Here is an 18,746-nt window from a genome sequence, read left to right on the forward strand (position 1 = left end):
TGTTGGACTATTGTGTCTAGAATATTTTGGAAAGCAAGGTTGGCACTAAAAAATACAAAAGTATTGATCACCTCAAGCAAGTGCTTCGCCGGGAATGAACCAAAATACCGCAGAGCAACATTCGGGCAGCGTGTGACGATTTCATTGGCCGTTTGAAAGCCATAATTCGTGTCAAAGGTGACCAATTCGAACAAATCTAAACTTATTCTAAAACTTGATGCAATTTCCGACATTTTTTGCTTTCATTACATAAAATTAAAAAAAAAAATGTAAAAATTATGGCGTTTGACTTTGTTGCAGTTTTCTTTATTTCACCCTGACATTCTTTATCGGCATAAAACTCGTCGATTTAGCCATGTCCATCCGTCTGTGGAAATCACTCTTGCTTCCGAACGAATTGAAGCAGGTTGATAAAATTTTACTCAAATGTATATTATGTCTGCAAGCCTTTTAGTATTGAAAATGGGCTATACAGGTCCACTTTTATGTATAGCCCCCATATAACTGTACCTCCCTATATTCGGTATTTTGATGATCCAGCGACATTATTCATCGAAATCTTTTCAAATTTCGTATTTGAAGGTTATAATAGGTACTACAGCCTGTGGCAGAAAATTGCCTATGCCGGTCCAGGTCTTCCTACAGCACCCATATAATGAGACCTCCCTATATTCGCTACAGGGTTGTCCATATTCGACGAACCCATCTGGCAAAGCCATAACTTTTGACAGAGATGTCACATCGCTTAATGACATACCGCGTTTGAAGCGTCAGTCCAAGCAGATTTTTACCATGAACCAATACACGCCACGCGAGCGCTCTGAAATACTTGAAATTTACATTCAACAGAAGAAGTCAATTGTGAAAACTCAACGTGCTTTTAAAACATTAAAAAATGTGAGAAGTGCGCCTTCTAAGAACACCATTACGCGTTTATACTAAAAATTTTCGACTGGTAAGGCTCTTTCTAATCCGAAGAGGCCATATAAAAGTCGGCCAATTCGATCGGCCGAGAATATCGCTGCCGTACGAGCCAGTGTTGAGAGGTCCCCAAGAACATCCCAATAACGCCGTCCTCATCCCATCCCAATAACGCCGTCCTCAGCAGTTGGGCATGGCTCGGTCCACTTTACAACGGATTGTTCGCATTGATTTGCATTTGTTCCCGTACAAAATTCAATCGACGCAAAGAATGTTGCCTGCGGACAAGCCTCGTCGATTGGAATGGGCCCAAAGAGTCATGGGTCCGTCGAATATGGGCAACCCTGTATTTTGATGATTTTAGCTACATTATTCATCAGAATTGTTTGAAATTTCGTATTCAAAGTTCGTAATGGATACTGGAGTATATGACAGAAAATTTTCATTATAAGTTCCGATGTAATCTGACAACTACAAACGACCATTTTTTAAAAAAAATATCCTAGAATCGGTACCCTGGGGGAAAGATAATTTTCCACTCCCTTTTTGGCATAACTATACCTTCTATATTATGTAATAACTTCGTTATCAGTAATAGATTGTAGTTTTAAAAAATCGGATTATTATTTCTGAGAAGAAAAATACAGTTATTATTTTAATTAATTAAGGCATCTAATTTTTTAATATATAATCTCAGAACTGATTAAATTAAAAAAAATTTTTGGGAATTCTCGTTGCAGGCTACTGACACATTTCTGCTGTACCATTCTGCCGTGACTTGGTAAGTACAAAAATCTTGAAACTTTAATAAAAATTAATAGTTAAGCTCAAGTGCAAATTATCTCTATATTACAAATGTACTAGTGTTGTGCTTAGTACCACACATCCACTCGGCACTTTATTACAATGTAGAACAAAGAATATGTCCCTCGAAATACAGTAGATGGATCTATTTTATAATAAGTGTGTATATGGGTATTTTAATTAGTTGAAGGAAAAGAACAAACTCGAGGCTTAGAAATTGTTGTTGCATAAATTAAAGAAATCACAAGGGTGCTCTTCTTGTAAGCTATAATAATTTTCCAAGGAAAATTTTTCATAATTTTAAAGAAATGTTCCTTTGTAACTGTCCCTTTGGTCTTATTTGTAATTCGTTTCGCCGGGGACTAACTTATTTACTCTTTTTTCGGGACAATTCTTAAAAAAATGTTTTCAAAAAGACTTTCAAAGCAACGGTCATTATAAACGCAATATTTCATTTCGCTTGCATTTCATCATCACGTCGTGGCTTGTGTTGTGCTTTTAGGCCATTTGTCTAAGAAGACAGAATGGTGACAGTGTTGTTATTTTTTTTTTCTGCACCATACAGTGGGAGACATGCGATTTGGAGCCTTAAGAAGATAATTAGGTTTATAATATTTTCTCTGGGGAAGCTAAAGCAGATCTTACCTCTTATTAAAGTACTGTACACTGATATTCATTTCATATAAAGTACCCATCAGTGGAACGGATGTTGATATTGAAGGTGACGAAAATTTATATTTAAAGAGGCATCGGTTCTAGACGGATAATCAATCTTGATTTTAGCAAAATTTAATAATTATGGAAAAATTTAGAAGTGTAAAGAGGCCATATATGAAGTCGATTATGGAACTAGGAAAATACAGTATAAAAAGGGAGAAGATTTCCGGGGAAAAGTGTAGAAAACATCTAAAAAACGTTCCTCAATCACAAAGGACTTGTTAGAGATATCTTCTAAGCACAAAAGAACTTTCAAAAATTTTAGTTATAACAGAACTGCAAATGATATTTTATCAATATTATACCTATAAAAGCTCGATAGAATCTCCCGAAGTTCTAATTTTAGTTAGTTTTAGTTAGTTTAATACAGATAAATTCTCCTAAAAGTAGAAATGAAATTCTAAAGGTCTGGAAGATTTGTAAAACTTTTACAATCTAGAAAAAAATTCTATATGATGAGAACTTGAATGGCCTAAAAAGGCAAATAGCTACCTGTTAAAGATATTCTCTACGTGGGCAAAAACCATTTTCCTCCCGAGAATAATTAGAAATGGTTTCAGTAGCTCTATGCAGTGATTACCTTCAATAGGATTTTGGCCCATAGAAAATATTCAATTTTTTTAGCCATAAAATATCTGTTAACAGTTTTTTATCCACAGCATAAATGTCTTCTGTCCATAAAATGTCTGTAAAACTACATTTTATCTGTAGACCTGATAAGGGCCTCCATTCACAGAAAATTTGCAATAATTTTCTAACCATAGAAGAACTGCAAAGATGTTTTCTCAATAGAATAAACAGTAAAATAAATATGAAATTTTTTAGTCATAAAAAGTTGAGATTATTCCTAGTAGTATATCACCCTTAAAAGCTCTTCTGTCCCTAAAAGATTAGTAAATATTTTTTATTTTTGAATACGGCATATTTAAGGCCATGTATTAAAGATCGGCAAATAAAGTTCATCAGAAGATTCAAAAAAAATATTACTACCCGGAAAACACTTTTGAAATACGTCATATACAGGGTGTGATAAAAAAACTACAACAAAGTCAAACGCCATAATTTTAACATTTTTTTAAATTTTATTGAATGAAAGCAAAAAATGTCGGAAACAGCATCAAATTTTAGAATAAGTTTAGATTTTTTTTCGAATTGGTTACCTTTGGCACGAATTATGGCCTTCAAACGGCCAATGAATCCGCCACACGCTGCCCGAATGTTGCTCTACGGTATTTTGGCCCATTCCCGGCGAAGCGCTTGCTTGAGGTGATCGACACTTTGGTATTTTTTTGTGCCAAACTTGCTTTCCAAAATACTCCAGACACAATAGTCCAACGGATTGGTATCCGGAGATTTTGGTGGCCATTGTGCGCTGGAAATGAAGCGAGAAACATAATTTTGTAACCATTCTTGGGTGACGCGTGCTGAGTCCTGTTGGAATGTCCAAGGCCTTGCGTGCCCAAGGCTATAATAACCCTCCAGAATATTTTCGCGATAATATTTGGCATTTATTCTAATGCCACGGTCGATTAATACGAGCAGAGGGCGATCATCGGTTGTTATGGCGGCCCACACCATCTCCATTACCGCGCTTGAGTTCTGGTGACCAACCGAAGGTGCACACTTTCAGTTGACCTTTTTGGGGAGTAAGCACGATCATTGTGTTTGTTTACAAACTGCTGGACAACGAATGTTCTCTCATTAGAGTGGTCAAAACCAAATTCGGCAGTTCACCACTTTCGTCCAAGCGAAGCAAATCTTTAGCTCTTTGGAGTCTATTTTCTTTTTTTGTTGCGGTGTAAGTTCTTGTACTTTTTCGAATTTCAATGGCTTTACCCCGAGCACATTTTTCAATATTTGCCGAATGGAATATTGCGATATGTTCAGCTCACGAGCCATTTTCCAGCCACTGCGACGCGGGTTTAGATCAAGTCGCTTCTTTACTATTCCAATCATTTCTGCTGATGTTGCTGTTTTCTTCCGTCCACTTCCTTGACGTCGGGCTACGCTACCAGTATCACGGTAACGAGCGATGGTACGAAACACAAACGATTTATTCACATCACATTTAAAAGCTGGAGTGCTGCAACGATAGCCACTTGTGGTTCTCCAGCCAAATATAAAGAAATCACACTATCACGCTTGAATTCCATCACGAATAACTTTTTTTCTGGAAAATTCTCACCAAAATGCTTTTGTATGCTTGTAAACAATATAATGAGCTGTCACTGGAATAAATTTAACAGCTGTCGGAGGAGTTGCTTAGAAATGACAGAAGTTGAAGTTGGTTCCAGTTTTTTCATCACACCCTGTAAATGTTAGATTTTCTTGTATTTTTGGAATGGTACTTTTTATCTTGATAAAATGTAGAAAAATAGCATTCGTTTTAAGTTTATTAGTTAAGGCGTTTTTAAAGAATTAACCATTATTTTCGACCTGAGGAAGAGCTTTATACTCCACATTATTATTTATTTTATTTAAAATCTTGATTGTAACACCTAAATTTTAGGTATGGTTTATGTATTCTGGCAACGATTTACCTTAGTTCTAGTAAAACCACTCTTATATCCATTGCAGACCAGTAGGAGGACCATGGAAAACTTTGTAACCAAAAGTGTCGTCCATATACATAAGACCTACTTTTGATATGTTTGATCCGTTAAAAGTCTCGATCTTACAGATTATTTTCCTGTTGAGTAACTCTATACATATGACGTCTTCCATCCAAAATTTTTCTACAGAGGATTTTATAAAAAAATTATACACAGTGGCCACTGTACCATCCTAAACAAAAACAATGTCCTTTTTTAGCTCTGAATGGACTCTCTCACTGGTAATTTGTCTACTTCTTGGCTAAGCATTTATTTTTCTGCTTTGTTTTCTTTTTGTATTTTCTAGAACAAATAAGATTGCATTTTTTATATTTCAAAAGGTCGTACAAAAAATATGTTGTTGCTGCTGCTAGTCACCATAACAACGAAAGTACATTTTCTTTGATTCACAAAATCTGCCACTGATGCTCATGCTCTTGTTGTTGTACAAAAAATTTTGGGGTAATAAAAATCAGAGCAAGCGAAAAAAAAATCCTATGTCGATGTCGAAAAAAACAAAAAAATATTTGTTTAAATAAAACATATTCAGCCATTATTTTAACCAGCAAAGGACAACAGCAACAACTACCGAATTGAACATAGAAGGCACAATGAAAGGAAAGGACACTCAAATGCGCGCACTCACACACACACACAGTGACAAACACGAACCCTGGCAGACAAAAACATATAGGACGAATTTGGAATTTATAGTGCACTTTCATGTATCGCATTATTCTTGTTTAACGTTCATCTGACACAGAGCCGCCTGCCAGTGCTGGATGAGCAGGAGAACTCCACTGCCAAACAGCAGAGTGGCTGAGTGAGTGAGCGAGTGCATAGATGGATGGATGGATGGTGTTGTGATGGCACAACGAAGAATGTCAGGCAACATCTAAGATTCCACAAAGAATATTTTCACTCACACACACACACAAACCAACACCACTGACTGCACTGTCAAATGGCTAAAATTCTATTATTTAGCCATTATTTCTTGCAGCCAAAAAAGGCGAAACAAAACGAAAACTAAAAATGCACAACATGACATTGATGGGCACTAGTTTTCTTCGCCAACTAAAATCCAAAGAAAGAACACAAACTTTACACAACAAAATAAAAACATTCTCAAAATCCTTGCAAATGGAAAATGTAGCCAGAAATCAGACCAGTGTTTTTTTTCCAAAATTATTTGTTTTTTTTTTTATTTTTCGTTGCCCACCAAAAAAAGGCAAAAAAACGACCGCACACAAAGCGTTCACATTTCAAAATCCCCAGCGATGACACTTTAACGCTTAATGTTGTTAAATCTTAGCCTTTGATTTATGTTCGCATTTTTATATTTTGTTTGTGTCGCCGGCGTCGTTCGTTTGTTTGACAATCGAGATCTTCGAAATAATTCCACTTCGCAAAAGATTCGACACATCACGATTTTCGTATGAAATCACAAAATTCCACAGATAGACCGACACGTACTTGTGGAAAACGCATGGATTATGAATGTTGTTTTATTGTTGTTGTGTTTGTGGTATATCCTTCAATGAGGGTTGTTGTTTGTGGTTTTCGAATGAGGTAGCGTTTTTGTCGATTGAGGGTGGGGTGTGGTTGTTTTTTAATATTATAAAGCCAACAATGTATTAAATGCAACAGTTTGCAAATTTAAAAGGTGTGATTTTTAAGTGGAATGGATTAACAAGGGACTTCTAATCGGGAAAAAAATACATATACCTTAAACCTACAATAGCTGTTCCTGGAACCCTTAAATTTGCCAAATTTTTGTATTTTAAATTTTAAAATTTTAAAAGTTCAAGAAATTTTTACACCTGACCTCTGTTTTGGGCAAATGGATAAAGCTAGTGTTTAACAGATACGAAATAAGGGTCACTAGTGGGGTGTAGAATAAATGTACCAGGGATTTTTGGGAATTCGAACATAAGTATGCTAAAAGAAGTAAAAATCACTGAATTTGGTATCATTCGGTATTGGGTAAACGAATAGAGCCAAAATCTTGACATTGTGTAAAACAATTAATTGTGTAAATAATTGCCCTGTGAGAAGGAAGTGAGTTCGGAAACTGTATGATAACGTAAAGTACTAAATGATATTAAATTTGACATAAGTGCTATGACGGAGGATAACAAAAATTTAGTATAGTTTTATTGATCTCTTTCTCTCTGAATTCTGCATCGTCTAAACCCAGTCTCTCCGGTGTCCTTGTAAACCCTGTAATGAATCCAGAAACCGGAAAGTTGGTGATACCGGTACCACGAACGTGCTCATGTAGCCCTTCAAAGTTTTTATTATATCCTTAGCCATTTGGCTAGAGAGGGTATATATCATTTGATACGGCCAAAACGTACCTCATTGAAAAAGCGGCTTTAGATCCTATGTCTCTTTGTACCAAATCTGTGTCAGGACATTTGGAGTCGATCTAGCCATGTCCATCCGTCCGCTTGGCTGGTGTGCACGATAACTCTCGAAGGGAGTATCCTTGGTCCAAACTATGTACAGGGTTGCCCATATTCGACGGACCTTTGGGCCCATTCCAATCGACGAGGCTTGTCCGCAGGCAACATTCTTTGCGTCAATGGAATTTTACAATTTTTACAACAAATGCAAATCAATGCGAATAATCCGTTGTAAAGTGGACCGAGCCATGAGCAACTGCTGAGAACGGCGTTTTTGGATTAGAAAGAGCCTTACCAGTCGAAAAATTTTCGTATAAACGCTTAATAGATCGAGTTCGGAGATGGGCAATAAAGGTCCACTCCTTCTGGTACCTACCCCACAAAAGATGGAACTTTTCAAATAAAATATCTTGCTTCTTAGAAAGAGAAAGGATCATCCGATTTTGCTCCAACTTTGCAAAGCCTAATACAGGGTGAAATAAAAAACTGCAACAAAGTCGAACGCCAAAATTTTTACTTTTTTTAATAAAAGCAAATAATATTTTATATAATTTTAGAATAAGTTTAGATTTGTCCGAATTGGTCACCTTTGGAACGAATTATGGCATTCAAATGGCCAATGAAACCGTCACACTGTTCCCGAATGCTACTCTGCGGTATTTTGGCCTATTCCGAAGCGCTTGCTTGAGGTGATCGACAGTTTTGTATTTCTTAGTATCAACCTTGCTTTCCAAAATACTCCAGACACAATAGTCCAACGGATTGGTATCCGGAGATTTTGGTGGCTATTGTGTGCTGGAAATGAAGCGAGGATCCCCATTTAGTAACCATTCTTGGGTGGCGGGTGCTGAGTGCGATGGTGCTGAGACCTGTTAGAATGTCCAAAGCCTGCGGCCTTTAATAAACCCTCCAGAATATTTTCGCGATAATATTCGGCATTTATTCTGATGCCACGGTCGATTAATACGAGCGGAGAGCGACCATCGGCTGTTATGGCGGCACAAACCATCACCATGGCCGGTGCTCGAGTTCTGGTGGCCAACCGAAGGTGCACATTTTCAGCTGACCTTTTTGGCAAGTAAACACGATCATTTTGATTGTTTACAAACTGCTGGACAACGAATGTTTTCTCATCGGAGAAAACCAAATTCGGCAGTTTACCAATTCCGGCCAAGCTAGGCAACTCTTTAGCTATTTTAAGTCTATTTTCTTTCTGTTGCGGTGGAAGTTCTTGCACTTTTTGGAATGTCTATGGCTTTACCCCGAGCTCATGTTTCAATATTTGTCGAATGGAATATTGCGATATGTTCAGCTCACGAGCCATTTTCCACAAGACGGGTTTCGATCAAGTAGCTTCTTTACTTTTCGAACCATTTCTGCTGATGTTGCTGTTTTCTTCCGTCCACTTCCTGGACGTCGGACTACATTACCAGTATCACAGCAACGAGCGATGGTACGAGACATAAACGATTTATTCACATTTAAATGCTGAAGTACTCTAACGATAGCCACTTGTGGTTCTCCAGCCAAATATAAAGAAATCATACTCTCCGGCTTTAATTCCATCACGAATAACTTTTTAAATAAATTCTCACACTGTACGCTTGTAAGCAAAATAATGAGCTGTCGGTGGAATCAATTTAACAGCTGTCGGACGAGTGGTTCAGAAATGACAGCAGTCTGAAGTTGGTTGCAGTTTTTTCATCTCACCCTGTATAAAAAATTCCAAAGTACTCATTGCAGCTGATTTAGTTGGAAATTGTGGCTGAAAGCTTTAAAATTCTGAAACAGGTACTCTTATAAGGGGTCTATTTCTAAACGAGGATCGATTAAACTCATTCCCAATAACAATCATTCGGGACACAATATGTTATGCCAAATTTCAGAACCCTATCAAATTCCATGCCAAAATTAAGAACCTTACATAAAATTATGCGGAATTTATTATATTTAATTTAAATTTAAAAAATTTATTCCGAGTCATTCTGACTACCTTAGTTTCAATATATTTGCTATTGTACGAATACAGAATTTTTAGATATTCGGAGAAATGATCTGGTATCCGACCCGAAAAATCGAGTTCTGAATCTATCTGCGACGGTTTGATACAGAAAGCTTCTCAGGGAGCAGAACTCTTCTTTACCGACATACAAATGGTTGTCGAGGTGGTCCTATATATGTTTTTGTAACAAGTAGATTGTAAAACATGCTAAAAAGCAGTACGTTTGGCCAGGACGAACTTTGAATACCCTCCACCATTTGGAACGAATTTGGAAATTTTCAAAAAAATAAAATCCGTTTAAAATGCTGTTAAAATCTTAAAATCCGTTACATTGTGGTCTGTACGACGTGGACCTACATAGGCATTGTTTGTTATAAGCCATTACCATATTATAAAGGGGTATAATGTAGCATCTTCAAAATACCGTTATATAGGAGCTATACGAAGACCTGGACTTTCATAGCGAATTTTCTGTGACAGTCTGTAGCATCCATTACAAACTTCAAATACGACATCTCAAACAATTTTGATGGGTATTGTACCTAAACTCGTCAAAATACCGAATATAGGGAGGTACTGATATATCAGAGCTATACAAAGACCAGGACCTGCATAGACAATTTTCTGTCCCAGACTGTAGTTCCCATTATAAAATCTAAATACGTAATTTGGAACTACTCCGGTGAATAAGGACACTAAAATCGTCAAAATACCGAATATTAGGAAATACCGTCATAGGGGGGCTATACGAAGACGTGGACCTGCAATGACAATTTTCTGTTGAAAATTGCAAATGCAAAATTTGAAACAATTCCGGTGAATAATGTCGCTGAAATCATCAAAATACCGAATTTCGGGAGGTACCGTTATATGGGGGCTATATGAAAACGTGTACCTATTTACGAACTTAACCTGCCTACTGGCAAAATAAATTTTAAGCTGATCAAGATTATATATATACTTTGTTGGGTCTGACATGAATATTTCGAGGAGTTACAAACGGAATGACATAGTTAATATACCCTCCATAGAATGGTGGAGGTTTCTATACCCTGATATTTATATATGTTCTTAAAAATTATATCATTTCAATTTTAGTCTCCCCATTTGAATTCCTTTTGCTACTTGCAACACAAATAAATCCCTTCAATATTACAAATCTTGCGCCCTTCCCACGATTTTACAATACCCTCGTTATTTGCCTCTCATTCTCACTCTCTTTCTCTTGCTATTTCTTACTTGTGTTGGTATTCAGCACATGTTGATGGTGCGATTATGTATTTTGTTCAAGGATGTCAGTGGATAATATCCTGGCGCATTTAACTTAAGTGATTTATGTGAGACTTCGATTTGTTACAGCTTTGGTTGGATGGTTGGTTGGCTGGTCGGTTGCTTCTTGCTGGCTTGGCAGTCACAAAAGAAAAAGAAGAATGTGGATGTTCTTAATGTTTGTTTATTTTTTATATAAAAAAAAAAAAATAAAACTCACAACAATCCCACAAAAGCCAACCAACCAGCCAAGAATACGAAAAGCGTTAGGGTTTTACAATAACAAAGGAAGGTCCACTTGTTTATTTGTTTCCCGCTCTAAATAACAAGTTCGACAGTTTTTTCGTCGTCTTCTTCTTTTTTTCCATTCTTTGAGAATATTGTCTTTTTGTAGTGAAGCAAAAAGAATCACACATCGTCATCTCCATTGTCACGATTTTCGTCGGACTTTGTGAATTTAGAAAATTTTCCATTATAAATTCAAAGCCAGTCAATTTGGGCGGGCTGTTTTTTTTTTGTATCCAAAAGCTATGACAATCAACGATTTGTTGTTTGAAAAATAAAATCGTCATCTTGAATAAATGTGTGAAAAAGGAGTGACAACCAAGAAAATCTATGGCCTTTCCAATTTTTGTAAAAGCCTTGGCTTTCTGAAAAAACGTACATCTGGTCGGGGTCTTTCTGAACCAAACTGAACTTTATATAAAAGCGTATCTTGGCAATTAACACTGCTGGCTTAATAAAAATATAATCCCAACAAAAGAAATGCGCAGTGTTTGAACAAACTAATTATGATATCAAATCTAATGAAGTTTAAGCAGTTTTATATCAGATTTTAAACATAGCAAAAAGTGTAGTGCGGTTTCTTTTTTAGGTTTGGGGTTTTGGCATTAAAGTTTTTGCCTGAATTTCGTAAATTATTTCTATTTCAGGTAGTCGGTAATTAATACTGAGCTATGTCATATTTATTTACAGAAGGCCAGAGAAAATATGTTCTATATATAGAAAAAATGTCTCACTAAAAGGTATGAAATTTGGTAGAAGGTTATAAAGTTGGTGCGATTTGATCTGACCACTTTGGAGGAGCTGTCATGAAAATCATGTTTGCGGCAGATGTTGTTAAAGGTTTAATGGTAACGTACAATAACTAAAACGTACTAAAGAACGTGCCACTAAAGGGAGTGACTGACAGATTCTTCAAAGCCCATATGAAACGGCTCAAGCCAAAATCTGGAAATTTTGAATTTAGGTCAATGTTTGTATTTAGGGGTAAGACAAGGCTGGGTGTTTGGAAATGCGAGTTATAAATGCACTAAAACTACTAAAAGGAATCAAAAATTGAATGTAATCTACAGGGTAAGATGAAAAACTGCAACCAACTTCAGACTGCTGTCATTTCAAAGCCACTCGTCCGACAGCCTTTAAAATAATTCCAGTGACAGCTCATTATATTGTTTACAAGCGTACAAAAGCATTTTGGTGAGAATTTCCCAGAAAAAAAGTTATTGGTGATGAAATTGAAGCGTGATAGTGTGATTTCTTTATGTTCGGCCGGAAAACCACAAGTGGCTATCATATCGAGCACTCCAGCATTTAAATGAGAATAAATCTTTTGCGTCTCGTACCATCGCTCGTTACCGAGATATTGGTAGCGTAGCCCGACGTCAAGGAAGTGGACGGAAAAAACTGCATCAACAGAAATGGTTCGAAAAGTAAAGAAGCGACTTGATCGAAACCCGCGTCGCAGTGGCCGAAAAATGGCTCGTGAACTGAACATATCGCAATATTCCATTCGGCAAATATTGAAAAATCAGCTCGGGGTAAAGTCATTGAAATTCTAAAAAAGTGCAAGAACTTAGACTCAAAGGAGCTAAAGAGTTGCTTAGCTTGGCCGAAAGTGGCGAACTGCCGAATTTGTGAAAACATTCGTTATCCAGCAGTTTATAAACAAACAAAATGATCGTGTTTACTCGCCAAAGAGGTCAGCTGAAAATGTGCACCTTCGGTTGGCCACCAGAACTCATGCGCCGGCCACGGTGATGGTATGGGCAGCCATAAGAGCCGATGGTCGCTCTCCGCTTGCATTAATAGAATAAATGTCGAATATTATCGCGAAAATATTCTGGAGGGTGTATTAAAGCCTTGGGCACGTAAACATTTTGGCCGCAGACCTTGGACATTCCAACAGGACTCGGCACCATCGCTCTCAGCACGCGCTTCATTTCCAGCGCACATTGGCCACCAAAATCTCCGGAAGGCCATAATTCGTACCAAAAGTGACAAATTCGAACAAATTTAAACTTATTCTAAAATTTAATGCTTTTTCCGACATTTTTTGCTTTCATTCAATAACATTTAAAAAAATGTAAAAATTGTGGCGTTATGGGAGCTATAGCTATAACTGGAACGATTTAATGAAAATGCTTCTAGGCTCAATTTGGTCGCATGTGCCAGTAAAAGTCAAATCAGACGAATAGCTGTATCTAAACTTAAATGGATTCTTACCAATTTTAATAGGGTTCATGGTAAATTTAATCTCGATCGGACAATAAAACCGTCCCGTACTTTGTTTCGAAAAGTCGATTCAGAAATTGATTCTATGGCGATCATTCTGAATTCTGTAGCATAGCGTAACGTAGAGTAAAAAAAATTCAGCTATTTTAAATTAAACAAGTAAAAAAGCAGCAAGTTCGGCCAGGCCGAACTTTGAATATCATATATCATTTAGAACGAATTTGAAAATTTTCAAAAAAATAGAATCCATTAAAACGATATAGTGACCTATATAGACAATTCTCTTCCAAGGAGTAAAGTACTCAGAAGGAACTCCTTGCGTGGGTTTTCATACAATTCCATTAGAAAATTTGGCTACAATCACGAAAATACCGAATATCGGGGTGTACCTCTGTACGATATCGTGGACCGATATAGCCCATCATCGAACTTGAACTGCCTGCAGACAAAAGACTGATATGTGCCAAATGTTTGCTTTATATCTTAATTCGTCTTGACTCTATCGTGATTACAATGGACGGACGGACCGGGCTAAATCGTCTTCGAATTTTACGCTGATAAAGAATATATATACTTTGTTAGGTCTAAAATTATCAATGTAATGAGTTTCAAACGGAATAACGAACTTAATATTCATTTCATACCATATATTGGGGAGGGTATAAAATGTAATTTCGAAATGCATGCATGTATCTTCAAAATGCATGAAATCGGTGTGTACACCTATATGGAAGCAATTTAAAATTTTGGATTTTATTTTCTTCTATTATAAGGAGTTCTTCTTCTGACTGGTAACCCAGCCGTCTTAAATTAAATCTGCATTATCTAAAAAGTGTGGCTGAAATATGAAATATACCGTAAATCGACAGATGATTTTCTTTACTAAAAATAACAAGAAAAAAGCTGTAAAATCGGCCGGGCCGAACTTTTAATACCCTCCACCATTTGGTACAAATTTGGCAAATTCCAAAAAAAAAATCCTTTAAAATTTTTGTTAAAATTTTAAAAATACCGAGTGCCTATACGACGACGTGTAACTGCATAGACAACTTTTGTCATATGTTATTATAATATTTAAATGCGAAACTTGAAGAAAAATCTGTTTATAATGTAGCTAAACTCATCAAAATACCGAATATAGAGGGTACTGTTATATGAGGGCTATACGAAGACGTGGACCCGCACAGACAATTTTCTGGCACGGGCTGAAGTATCCATTACGAACTTCACATGCGAAATTTGAAACAATCCCGGTAAATAATGTCGCTAAAATCATCAAAATACCGAATATCGGGGGGTACGGTATATGGGGGCTATACGAACACACAGATAATGCACAGACAATTTTCTGTCTTAGGCTGTAGTATCCGTTACGAACTTCAAATACGAAATTAGAAACAATTCCGATCTATAATGTATCTAAAATCATAAAAATACCGAATAGTGGGAGGTACGGTATATGGTGGCTATACGAAGACGTGGACCTACATAGCTCATTTCAATCATCAAAATACCGAATATCGGGAAGTGGACCCGCACAGACAATTTTCTGGCATGGGCTGAAGTATCCATTACGAACTTCACATGCGAAATTAAAAACAATCCCGGTAAATAATGCCGCTAAAATTATCAAAATACCAAATATCGGGGGGTACGGTATATGGTGACTATACGAAGACGTGGGACTACATAGCCCATTTTCTGTTTTATGCTGCACTATCTATTACGAACTTCAAATACCAAATTTGGAACGATTCCGTTAAATAATGTCGCTAAAATCATCAAAATACCAAATATCGGGGGGGTACCGTTATATGGGGGCTGTATGAAGACATGGACCTACATGGCTCATTTTTTGACTTAGGATGTAGTATCCATTACGAACTTCAAATACCAAATTTGAAAAAATTCCGGTAAATAATGTCGCTGAAATCATCAAAATACCGAATATCCGGAGGTACCGTTATATGGGGGCTATAAGAAGACGTGGACCTGCACAGGTAGTTTTCTGTCTTAGACTGTAGTATCCATTTCGAACTTCAAATGCCAAATTTCATTTTTTGACTTAGGATGTAGTATCCATTACGAACTTCAAATACCAAATTTGAAAAAATTCCGGTGGATAATGTCGCTAAAATCATCAAAATACCGACTATCCGGAGGTACCGTTATATGGGGGCGGCTATATGATAACATGGACCTACATGGCCCATTTACGAACTTAACCTGCAAAATATACATGTGTGCAAAATTTTAGCCTTCTATCTCAATTTGTTCGAAAAATAGCGTGATTACAACAGACAGACAGACGGACAGACAGAAATACAGACAGACACACAGACAGACATGGTTAAATCGTCTTAGAATTTTACGCTGATCAAAAATATATATACTTTGTTGGGTCTGACATGAGTATTTCGAGGAGTTACAAACGGAATGACAGTGGGGGGAATAAAAAGTGGAGGGTATAAAAATAGCGACAATGGATTTGAGGCTGACTATTTTGAAATAACCCATATTACCGTTTATTTATTTCGGGTATACATATATGCATTGTCCACCTTTATAATTTTTTTTATGTGCCCTCTATAGCACAGAACTACATTGGTGTCCTCTTCATGTCATATCGCAAAAGTAACAAAAACTACGTTACACTTCAAACACTGATTTCAATAAATTATTCCAATAGAACTACTAAAAATATGTTCCACAATGTTGTGGCGACATCTACATGAGCATAGCTGAAATAAGAAAATAGTGTATCAGAGACATCAACCAAATGTGGAATTCATAAAAAGTATGAAAGGTTGGTTGTGTGGAATCCAGTAGATGTCTCTACTGTTCATAGAAAATGTACTTGTTTTATAAATCCGGGGGTGCAATATAGCTTCACTAATTACTCCAAAATCATAAAATATAAAAAACTAGATACAGGGTTGCCCATATTCGACGGACCTTTGGGCCCATTCCAATCGACGAGGCTTGTCCGCAGGCAACATTCTTTGCGTCAATTGAATTTTGTACGGGAACAAATGCAAATCAATGCGAATAATCCGTTGTAAAGTGGACCGAGCCATGCCCAACTGCTGAGAACGGCGTTTTTGGGATGTTCTTGGGGACCTCTCAACACTGGCTCGTACGGCAGCGATATTCCCGGCCGATCGCCTTGGTCGACTTTTATATGGCCTCTTCGGATTAGAAAGAGCCTTACCAGTCGAAAATTTTTCGTATAAACGCTTAATGGAGTTCTTAGAAGGCGCAATTCTCACATTTTTTAATGTTTTAAAAGCAGGTTGAGTTTTCACAATTGACTTCTTCTGTTGAATGTAAATTTCAACTATTTCAGAGCGCTCGCGTGGCGTGTATTGATTCATGGTAAAAATCTGCTTGGACTGACGCTTTAAACGCGGTATGTCATTGTGACATCTCTGTCAAAAGTTATGTGATATCTCTGTCAAAAGTTATGGCGTTGCCAGATGGGTCCGTCGAATATGGGCAACCCTGTACCTTTATTTAGAAGAGGGAGTGCAAAGATGTAAAAAGACCTCAACCTGTAAAGCAGGAGGACAATTTGAAACCTGATGGCGATTTCTTTGCACCTGAGAAACCTGGATACAAACCTGTCGAGAGACCGGTGCAAAAGAGACCTGAAGATAATTTGAAACCTGATGGTGACGTCTACACTCCTGTCAAGCCTGGTTATAAGCCTGCCGAAAACTGAGGACATTTTTAAGATCTAGGCTACTTCTATGCTACTGAAAAACATGGTACGAAAGGGTAACTTGCGCACAGAAGGTGAAATGACCTTTGTTGAGAAGAGGGAGTGCAAATATGTGAAAAGACCTCAACCTCTAAAGAACGAGGACAATTTGGAACCCGAGGGCGATTTTTTTGGCAACTGAGAAACCTGGATACAAACCTGTCGAGAGACCGGTGCAAAAGAAAACTGAAGATAATTTGAAAATTGATGTGATTTCTACACTCCTGGCAAGCCTGGTTATAAACCTGTCGAAATCTGAGGACAACTTTGAGATCGAGGCAACTTCAATGCTACCGAAAAAACATGGTACGAAAGGATGACTTGCGCACAGAAGGTGAAATGACCTTTGTTGAGAAGAGGGAGTGCAAATATGTGAAAAGACCTCAACCTCTAAAGAACGAGGACAATTAGAAACCTGAGGGTGATTTTTTGCACCTGAGAAACCTTGATACAAACCTGCCGAAAGACCGATGCAAAGGAAACCTTAGGTTGACTTCAAAACTACCGACAAGCCTGGTTACAAGCCTGCCGAAAACTGAGGACAACTTTAAGATCTAGGCTACTTCTATACTAAAAGGAGGAGTGTAAATATGTGAAAAGACTTCAACCTGTAAAGCCCGAGGCCAATTTGGAATCTGAGGGCGATTTCTTTGCACCTGAGAAACCTCGATACAAACCTGCCGAGAGACCGACGCAAAGGAAACCTGAAGATAATTTTTAACCTGAGGGTGACTTCAACACTCCCTACAAGCCTGGTTAAAAGCCTGCGAAACGTGAGGACAACTTTGAGATCGAGGCAACTTCCATGCTACCGAAAAAACATGGTACGAAAGGATGACTTGCGCACAGAAGGTGAAATGATCAAGGCCTGTAAAGCCCGAGAACAATTTGAAACCTGAGGGCGATTTTTTTGAACTTGAGAAACCTCGATACAAACCTGCCGAGAGATATAATTTTAAACCTGACGTTGACTTCTACACTCCCGACAAACCTGGTTACAAGGCTGCCGAAACCTGACCGAGGCAACTTCTATACTCCTGTAAGACCTGGTTTTATGCAATCTTAAGTCTGAAGGCGACTTTTATACACCTGAAGAGCTAGGCTATAAACCGGGCGAAAGAACTCAAAAAATTCTGAAATGTGAAATGACATTTGTGGAAAAGGTCCAAAATGTTGGATTATAGGGAGAAAGTGGGTATTTGTGTACCCAACGCAACCATTTTGGTAAGACCCGAATATGTTATTTGGCCTGTTCCAGAATAGCAAACATTTTAAAATTTTTACTAGGATATCCGATTTTTCCTTTATGATATCGAAGAAATTTGCAAAAATGGTTGATTCTTGCAGATTCTGGAGCAGAGCAATTATAAATAACACGACAATAAATATAACGATTTAATGTCATATTTCTTACATTAATATTGATCTCCGAAATGGATTTTTTTTTGATATTTTTAGAGCAATTTGCTTGAATATCCCTTTTTTGCCGGCTAGAAAATTGTAATACGGAAGTGAGTTGGAAGAAAAAAAATTTATATTGAATTAATAGGTGAGCTCGTTAGTTATAGTTTCCTGTGGCTACAAAAAGCCCTCGTAGGATTCTGTCAAAAGTTAAATTACTCAATTTTCAGGTCCACTTTCATTCGAAAAAAATCTATTAAGTTATGGATATGCAACCGTTTCTACTTTTACCTTTCCTCAAGGCTTCCAATTAGCATAGAAATATAAAAATGTTATCGAAAGCAACGCCCACTCTTTAC

The 18,746-nt window shown here is 37.2% G+C and overlaps 1 pseudogene; it reads left to right on the forward strand.

Annotated features, from left to right (window-relative positions):
* Positions 1-11,812: 11,812 nt before the first annotated feature.
* On the forward strand, positions 11,813-17,474 carry LOC109611867 (uncharacterized; annotated as a pseudogene).
* Positions 17,475-18,746: the final 1,272 nt, after the last annotated feature.

Source organism: Musca domestica, unplaced genomic scaffold (genome assembly GCF_030504385.1).
Source record: "Musca domestica strain aabys unplaced genomic scaffold, Musca_domestica.polishedcontigs.V.1.1 8, whole genome shotgun sequence".
Taxonomy (NCBI): Eukaryota; Metazoa; Arthropoda; class Insecta; order Diptera; family Muscidae; genus Musca; species Musca domestica.